The sequence below is a fragment of the Lemur catta genome, chromosome 20, assembly GCF_020740605.2.
Source record: "Lemur catta isolate mLemCat1 chromosome 20, mLemCat1.pri, whole genome shotgun sequence".
Taxonomy (NCBI): domain Eukaryota; kingdom Metazoa; phylum Chordata; class Mammalia; order Primates; family Lemuridae; genus Lemur; species Lemur catta.
In genome coordinates, this window is record NC_059147.1 from 20,282,194 (window position 1) to 20,292,135 (window position 9,942).

At 33.1% G+C, this 9,942-nt stretch overlaps 1 long non-coding RNA gene across 1 annotated transcript in view; it reads left to right on the forward strand.

Annotated features, from left to right (window-relative positions):
• Window positions 1-9,343, forward strand: part of LOC123625003 — a 75,275-nt gene extending 65,932 nt beyond the window's left edge. The window contains exon 4 of the long non-coding RNA XR_006730332.1: window positions 8,991-9,343. This is a non-coding gene — a long non-coding RNA (uncharacterized LOC123625003). The remainder of the gene's footprint in view (window positions 1-8,990) is intronic.
• The last annotated feature ends 599 nt before the right edge of the window (window positions 9,344-9,942 follow it).

The following is a 9,942-nucleotide window of genomic DNA, read 5'->3' on the forward strand; positions in this document are numbered from 1 at the left end:
GCATATTGCAAGATACCATATATACAGATGTTCAGACTAGGCTAATCTATAGAGAGAAGATAGATTGGTTGTGACACAGGGCTGGGGAGCATGAGAAAATGCAAGATGGAATAATGGGGAATGAATACCAAGAGGTACAAGGTTTATTTTGGGAGTGATGAAATGACAATGTTCTAAAATTAGATTTTGGTAATAGTTGTAGAACTCTGTGAATATACTAAAACCCACTGGGTTGTACACTATATATAGGTGATGCATATATTCATGACATGTAAACTATATTTCAATAAAGTGATTAAAAGTGGCTGAGGATGAGGATGAAATTGCTACAACAACCTTGAAGAACAATTTGGCAACATCTAGTAAGGGTAAATATACATATACATCTAGAAAATCCACTCTTAGGTACATTATGGGGCAAAAATCTTAAATATGAGCACAAAGAGACAGGCACAACAATGTTAGCTGTAGCCTTGGTTTTAACTGGTTTTAATACTTGAAAAAAATGAAAACTATCCAAATGATTATGAAGAAATGAATGGATAATCTGAGACATATTTTTAAAATGAAATATCAGAAAAAATGTATTGATGAAAATGAGTCTCAAAAATAGAATGTTGAGAAAAAAACAAACCACAAATGACATACATAGTGTGATACCATTTATAGCTCAAAAACTTGCTATAAAACAACATATACCACTTTAGACACATAAATATTTAATAATAATGTAAGAATTTCTTAGGAATAAAAACCACTCATTTCAAGGTATAACTTACTTCCGAGAAGAAAGGTAGTAGGATTTGTTAAGACATGAATTATATCTACGAGGTATCATTACTATTATTAGAAAATTCTGTAGCAAGCATGGCATATATAATAGGCATATGGGTAGCCCTTATATTAGCCTCTACTTTTTCTGTATGTTTAAAATATATTTTAGCACACACACACAAAAATTGCATGATTCAATACATTTAAAGTTTTCCCAAACAGCAAAGCTTCTCAAAAGGATTTTTTTGTTTTTCAATCAATATATTATACTAAGGGCAAATATTACTCACGTAAGCCAGCATTAGAGTATTAGTAAAAGTTAAAAGATTCATCTAGTCAAAATGTTAAATTTTTTAAAAAGGTAAAATTACTATGCATGAATTCAAACACATTAAAAATCAGATGCTCTCTGACCTTCTCACTAAAGTGTCACCTGACAAGGTCATTGTTTCTAGAATATAATCATTATTCAAGAATGAGGGAGAACATTCAGTGGGGTATTCTCCCTATTGTTTTCTCAGTAGAAATCACAGAAATGACAACTATAATTAAATCTTTTTTAAAAATTACCTATGAGTTTTAAGTCAGGATGAAAATTATTTCTAACCTTATGAACTTTCACACTGCATTGCACCAGAAGAAATTTTTCCAGTTTTCCTTTATATCAGTAAAATACATGACAGCTAAATAAATACGAAGTCTTCACTTCTGACCTTTGCTAGCCATTCACAAAAGCAATTCTGATTGTCATTATTCCACTTACCAAAGATACAAATGAAATAAATACAATAATTAACACTAAGTCATTTCTTATCCACCAGAGCTGAATGCGTTAAGAAAAACATTATTACAAAAGAAGGGATATAGTACCATTTAGCCCCTAAGCCATAGTAGTTAAGAGATTCTTTCCATTTTCTGATAATGATGACTTAAATTTTGGAAGGAAAAAAAAAGATTTTTCAGGTTTAAGGTTGTATTATGGAAATCTAACCATCCACAACTATTATCATCATATAAAAGTTTACCCTTTTAGCAAATTTAAGACCTCATTTATGCTAATTATAACAGACATATATTATCCTTTATTGACTTTTTTTCCCAAAGAAATATAATAAGATAAAGACAATGAAACATTTTATAACATCACCTATATTCACTACACTATCACCCATTTTTCTATCAGGAATGACAAACAGGTCTCATGGTGTGGGCCAACTCTGAATGACTGTAAGAGACTGCTCAGAACTCTGTGTCAAAAGGCTATTAGGTCATCTGTGCTTACCAGCAGAGTGGTGGATTGATTAGGGAAAAGGAATAGTTAGATGTCAGCCTGACTTTATATCTGGAACTAGAGACAAGAAAAATTAATCATATTTATTCACTCACAGATCTATTTGATGGTATGTAATGAGTTTCTGTCTAAATGATTTAAATAAAATTCAAAATTGGCACATATTCCCAAAAACTACATGCTGGGAAAAAAGGAGGACTTTCTCAACTGGAAGGAATTGGTGGTGGGCCTGACGGGGACAACATGAATCACAGGAGGAAAAAACTAAAAATATTTATTGTTTTGCCTATTTTCGACATTTCATATAAATGGAAACATACAATATGTGGCCTTTTGTGACTGGCTTCTTTCACTTAGCATAAAGCTTTCAGGATTCATCCATATTGTACCATGTATCACTACTTTTTTTTTTTTTTTTTTTTTTAACAGACAAGGTCTCACTGTCACCCAGTGTTCCAAGAAGACCCATCCCCATAGCAATGACACTATTTGACCTGACACCTCCCTGGAAAAACCCTATTAACAGGACTTGTCTATTTTGACCTGACTCAGAGATTACTCAGTGAGGAAAGCTCTATTGCTGGGGCATTTATTGAAAACAATTAGAAACATTGTTTTAAATATCACAGCTGCCCAAGGCAGTGACACCAATTTTTTCTTGAGTAAGTGTTCCTCAGATTGTTGTTAACCTTTGCTTAAATTCCAAAGGTCTCAAGAAGTAGATTTTGCCAATTTTTGCCAGAGTTATTCCTTTAGTGGAGGAGCAGATTTTCAGAGGTCCTTATTCCACCATTCCAAAAGTACTTTAAATTATTCATATTTAATATATTATTTCATGTTCATTTACATTCTAATACATCTTCTTTGTAATATAGGATACTGAAATTCAAATCTGATACTGTACATTTATAATTTCATACTGTATACAAATGTGCCCATTAATAAGTTCATTACGGGTTAAAAAGAAGTTAGTTTTTAAAGGCTTTATGTTTTTCATACACTCTTGGTGGATTGTTATATAAGTTGTATTTTTTTCCCATTTCAAATGATGTAATGTAGGCTCTTATTATCCAAAAATTTATTATTTAGTATACTTTAAAAAATGGATAAGATTCATAAAACCAAGAATTGCAAAGTGCTACGGATATACAAAGTTAGGGCACCTCCCCAGCCATAGCTGGGACAGGAGAAGGCCCATGATGGTGGCAGGCAGTCAGTGAAACTTTCTAGTAGAGGTGGTAAGTTATCCTGAAATATGAGTGAAAGTTAGTCAAGTAAATAAGACTTGGAGTAGAACAGTGGAACTCCTGAGAGTCAGGTTTTCCTGGTAGAACAAATGGTATGAAGAAATAAAAGAGCATGGTCTATTTAGATTCTAAGTGTTTCAGTACTGGAGCAGTAGAAAATGATGGTATTGAGGTGTGCACAAGTTTCCATATATATACATCATAGCTAAAAATATTACAGTGGGTGATATTATCAAGTGATAATGTCAGGAGTAACAAAAGATAAAGGTCTACATTACAACCCTTGTTTCATATTTTAAAGAACAATTTTAGAGTTACCCTTAGATTCTGACAATGAAAATTGAAAACTTAAACATTCCATTAACAAATCTTTTTGAATGTAGGGGGGATGGGCGGGACATGGACAATGTATATGACCTGAACTTATGTACCCCCATGATGAGCTGAAATAAAAAAAAACAAAACAAAAAAACCCCAAATCTTTTTGAATGGAGAATTAATGCAATTTAGTTTATGATTTTTATATGCCCAGGTTGAAATATTCATTAGCAATCACTAAAAAGTCTAGAGCAGTGACAAAGCCACACCACTCTGCATTGTCTTTTGAAGACAGCTGCATATATTGCCACAATTTTGTGCCACAATACAATACTTTTTTACAATAACATAAGTATTTCATAATATATTTTAACTGGGAACCTAAAGGTACTATACAAACAAAAACTCATTAATCCTCAATATGCTACTCAGAAAAGAAGGCCAAATACAAGGTACTGTGGAATAAAAAAAACCCTAGCTTATTTCCTTTTTAATTAAAAAAAAATCAGAATATATATGAAATCCCATTACATAATTAATACACAGATCTCATATGATAGCTACCTCAGTTCCTCATTTTCCCTTTTGTAGTTTTGCCTACATGTCTGTAGAAGGCAACCTTTCAGCTATCCATCACAATTTTTATTTCTGTTTACTGTATTCCTACAGTATTTACACACACACACACACACACACACACACATGCGCGCGCGTGCACGCACTCTCTCTCTCTCTCCCCAGCCACCTTAAGAACATACATTCCTTCAAGGTAATCCATCTAAAGAGAAGCAGGAAAAACATTTGATTCATGTTGGTAATCATTTTATAAATTAGGGTTACTTCTTTTTGCTGGTTCAAATAAACTTGGGCAAAGGTTATGAAACTCTGTAGAGTTATGTTGAAGGAAATGGTCCTTCTCCAGCCCAGTTCTTTAGTGATTAACCACCATCACCGTTCCACTGGCTTGCCTCATTTTTTTCTGTCCAAAACATTCAACATATTGCTGATTTGGCAGGGTAGGAGTGAATACTACTGATAGTAATAGTAGTTCCATCAGTGGCCACTTCTATATTTTGAATTTAAAATGGTTCATAATTTTGGGGAAATAAGAAACTACAACAGATACAGCTGCAAAAGCAGTCAACTTGCCATCTTCCTGAACTTGATAAGAGCTTAAATGAACACTTCTATATTGTATGACAAATATGAACCAGCTGAAAATCTAATTTACAATAATATTCTCCTTTTTATTCCTCCCTATGCTAAACTACATGATTTCCATTATTACGTCAAATTCAATATTCTGCTATTCTCCCTGCTTCTCACTTTCATCCTCTATTGCTAAAGTGTCAAAGTATAAAATATTGTAATAGTAGACCTGCAGAAATTTAGTAATAGGGCAGATATAAGTTTAACCTAGACTAAATGGTTTTCATAAATTATTTCTGTCTTTATCTAACAACACTGATCTAGGTGTTGCGAACTCAAGTTTCTATCAACTCAGAACAACTTGGAGCTGAAGAGCAATTCCAATTTGTTTTGTGTCCCCATGTCTATGAGTTATTTGACTCCATATTTTTTTCATGGTTTTATGGAATACTCAGAAACATTCCACTACTAATGAATCTAGAAATGTATCTCATAGTTAAGAGAGTTATAATTCAACTCAACAAGTACTTCCTGAATATAATGTTCAATATTGTACTAAGTATAAACATAGTTATTCATAAAGCAATAGCTACATTTAAATGTACATTATAAGTCACTAGGGTTAAAGCTCATTAAATCCTCAAAACAACACAATGAGGTATATACATTCATCCCAAATTGGCAGGTAAATAAAAAGGAATTATAAAATTATTAATCAGTGATGGTAAATTTGAACCGCAAACTATTCAACTCCAAAGCCTGCATCCTCAAACACTGTATTACATTTTCTTCCTAAATGGTATTTTCCCTTGGCGTTACAATCTATTTGTAATTTCAGGTCTAAATTTTTCAAATTGTAACTTTTTAAAAGACAATACATTTACATGATTTAAAAGTAAACACTAGGCCAAGAACTGAAAACTGGTAACGATAAGCATATCTAGCATACAGACCACAATTACAAGTATTAAAACAAACCAGGATTCTTTGGAGAAATGGCTTATTGAAATACTGAGGCAAGTAATATACAAGAGGAGCCTTGAACATCTTAGACCAGAAAGCAGAAAAGTGATCAAAAAATGATGGAGACATTTGGAGAAATACAGAAGTCAGCTTGAAGAGGTTCCTACTGGCTGAATTTGAGAGAATATAAGCACTGAAATAATGTGAAATCCTTGAGTCCATAATGATATTTTTCCTTTGAAAGAGGAGAGAACAAAAATCTTTTCCTTATAAAAGGACAACTAATTAATGTAGAAGAAATATTAGAGTAGGAAAACCACCATCTGGCAATTATCAGAGTAAAAACATATTTAGGCAAGAATCGTCAGTACATATTACAATTCATGGGTGAAAGCTTGATGAGGAACAGGATACCTCTACCATCTCAAATTTATCTCCCCACAAAATTCTTATTAATTACAAGGAGAAAAAAAGTAACTTCACAATGTTAAAACCTATCAGATGGCACCTAAACTAAACGATCATTTAACATCAACAAAAAGACATCATATGCCTACTAATATGACACCCTGAGAAAGACACAACATCACTTCTGTAGTATTCTCACCACAAATTCATAACCTAAATCCAATCATGAGGAAACATCAGACAAACCCGAATTCAGTGGTATCTTTAAAAATATCTAGCCTGCATTGCTTAAAAAATGTCAAAGTCATGAAAGACAAAAACAGAGATGATTCCAGCTTAAAGGAAACTAAGAGATGTGACAATAAATGCAAAATGTGATTGTGGATTGGACCGTGAACCAGAGAAAATGTATTTATTTTGTTTGCTATAAAAGCAAATAAACAGAAGGGAACCTGGGTATAATATAAATCTGATTTGTACTGTATTATGTTGATTTCCCCTGCACTTAAGTATCAGAATATTCTTAGGAAATACAAACAGACATTTGGGGGTACAGAGGCATTCTATCTGCAACTTACTCTCAAATGGTTCAGAAAACCATACTTTTTATACATAATTAAATACATGACATCATATATATATATGGCGGGGGGAGACACAGAGAGACGGGGGATGATAAAAAGCAAATACAGCAAATGTTAACAATTTGGTATCTGGTGAAGAGCTTATAATATATAGAAATTCTTTGTGAAACAAAACAAAAACAGTAAAAGCTCTTGAGTTCTCAACCAATGACCAATGAAAGTCAGTGTGAAACTCTCCCTTCCCTTGAATAGAGTAAGTTTTAGCATGTGTTTTCCACTGTTTCCCAGAGCTTATACACAGAAGTCCCTAATTTAATATTGTATCTTTTATTGATTACTATTTACCTGTTCTTTTCTGGTTTCCCCATTCCTCTACTAGTGTTTGTTAGGATCACCTCCCAAATAAATGACTTGCACTCAAATCCTTGTCTTAGGGTCTGTTTGGGGGGACCACACATTGGAATCACCATGATTTCTGTGTTGTAATGGTAACACTTCCCTACCTATGAATTATACATAGAATTTTTTACAAATTTCAGAACGTTATGGAGGTACAAATGTTTTGGCTACATGAATGCTTTTGTACAGTTTGGGGCAAAGTTATAAGTGTACCCATCACCAGATAATGTGCATCATACCTGTTAGGTATGATTTTACCCATCCCCCTCTTCTCTCCGATCATTACAGAAGGAAGAGACACGAACTCACTCTGAACATCTACGATAGTGTCTAAATCATTCCCTTAAAATTTTCTTTTGTGTGTGGTAGTCATGTACAGCACAAAGCACTAGGAAACAGAACTTCCTACAACGATGAAAATGTCCTCCATCTGTGCTGTCCAATACAATAGCCTCTAACAATAAGCGGCTGTGGAGCATTTAAAATGTGACCAGTGGCTACATGTTAAACAGAGTGGTCTTGGAAGATGATAAATTAGTTTTCTGATCTGTGGAATATTTATTGAGAAATATTTAATAACTATGTTCCAGGCCCTGTTTAAACACTTCATACACATTATTTCACTTACACTTTCCTGTTATCATTCTGTTTCTCAAATAAGTAAACTGAGTCTAAGAAAAGTTAAATAACTTGCATCAAGTCCTAATTTTTTAGGATTAACAACAATAATGCCTATCCACAGACTACTGTAGTGAGAATATTAGAAAACATGACAAGGGGCTTGAGAAAATCATAAAACAGTACCCTTAGATATCATTTTTTCTTCTTTTGATCTATCTTACGATGCTAGCACATCATATATAGTAATTATAACAGAATTAAATGAAAATTTTACATGACTTATAGTCTTCTAAACTTATACGTAATGTTTTTCTAAAAATTTGAATACAAGTTGAATGTGCAATATGGATGGAATCACAAAAATGAAATGTGGTAGAGCCACACAATGAAATATTACTCAGCAATAAAAAGGAATGAAACACTGATTCATGCTACAACATGGATGAACCTCAAAAACATTATGCCAAGTGAAAAAAGCCAGTCATGAAAGAACACATAACTATATAATTCCACTTATATGAAATTTCCAGAATATACAAATTCAGAAAGACAGAAATTAGAGGTTGCCTAGGGTTAGGAGGGTTGAAAGGAAATGGGGAGTGATATTACTGGGTATGGAATTTTTTTCTGGGGTCATAAAAATATTCTAAAATTGGTTGTGGTGATGGTTTTACAAAACTATGTAAAAATAATAGAAACCACTGAATTGTACATTTTGTAAGAGACAGGGTCTCACTCTGTTACCCAGGCTGGAGTGCAGTGATAGCTCACTGCAGCCACAAATTCCTGGGCTCAAGCAATCCTCCTGTCTCAGCCTCCTGAGTAGCTGAGCTACAGGTGCATGCCACTACACCCACTTGGCTAATTTTTTAAATCTTTTTCATCTTTTTAGAGGTGAGGTCTCGCTATGTTGCCCAGGCTGGTCTAGAATTCCTGGCCTTAAGCGATCCTTCCGTCTCAGCCTCCTGAGTCACTGGGATTGGAGGAGGCTAAATTGTACATTTTAAATTGGTGAATTGTATGGTATGTGAATTATATCTCAGTAATGCTGTTTTTAAAAGGGGGATCATAGTTTTATGTTTATAAAAGGTCCTATTCCTATGAGTTAAATATAGATTATGAAATACCTAGAATACGACTTTACTTTCAGACATAATCTTTGGTATAAATATACCTAATATATTTAAAAGTACAGTGAAATAAAACTATGGTTTTCAAAATTGTTTTTTTCAGGAGTGGACAAAAGAAATATGTTTTTGGAAACCAATAAAGCAAAAATAATCTGGAGCTGCCTTGCTTGAAGCAGAGTGGATTCAGATCCCTCCCTGTCAGACCCCTGCCCTTCCTTCAATATTGGCATCTAAGGAACCTACCTCTACAGGGTTTGGGGAAGAACATGTTGGAAGTTACAGCAAGAAGCAATACAAATAATTGAACACAAAGAAGTAAAAACTTTGCAACTTGAATTCTTTGCTAGCTGGCAGGCTACCATGTAATAACAGCTCAGAATTATCTTATGTTAGTAAATATACAAATGTTTGAATTCAATTTATGTAAGTTTGAATTCTACTTAGATTTCTGTAATTAGATTTAAAGTATGTTGTTTAAAAGAGAATTGTTCTAAAGTCAAGATCTACCTCTAATTTATGTGGTGGGTTTTTGCCTTAACTAGTAGGATTAGTGATTTTTGTACTTTTGTTTATAACAAGAACAAAAAATATGTAAACATCCTGAAATCAAAAAGCAGGTGCCCTAGTTCTGTGATATTGGAAGAGCTGCTTTCTGGCTTAATACCACTTATTCAAGTCGATAAAAAAAAAAAAAAGGGCAGTTCCCAATTCACTTGTACTTACATAACCATACACTCTTCTACTTGCATGGATTATTAACATCGAAAAATTATATTCTATTGTTATTATATTATATGTGATAAATTATACTATATTACATTATAATTATGCCAAAAACAGAACTGATAATTTATTTCCTTCAAAAACATTTTTAATGTATTTAAGGGTAAAGTAGAATAAAACTGTGGTTTTCAAAATTGTTTTTTCAAGGGTGGAGAAAAGAAATCTTTTTTGGAAACTCAACAAAGCAAAATAATCTTCCCAACTTCTCCATTTCAACTTAACAACTTTAAATCCCCAGAATGATATCTCTTTAAACTAAAATTAGTAGCCTCTCT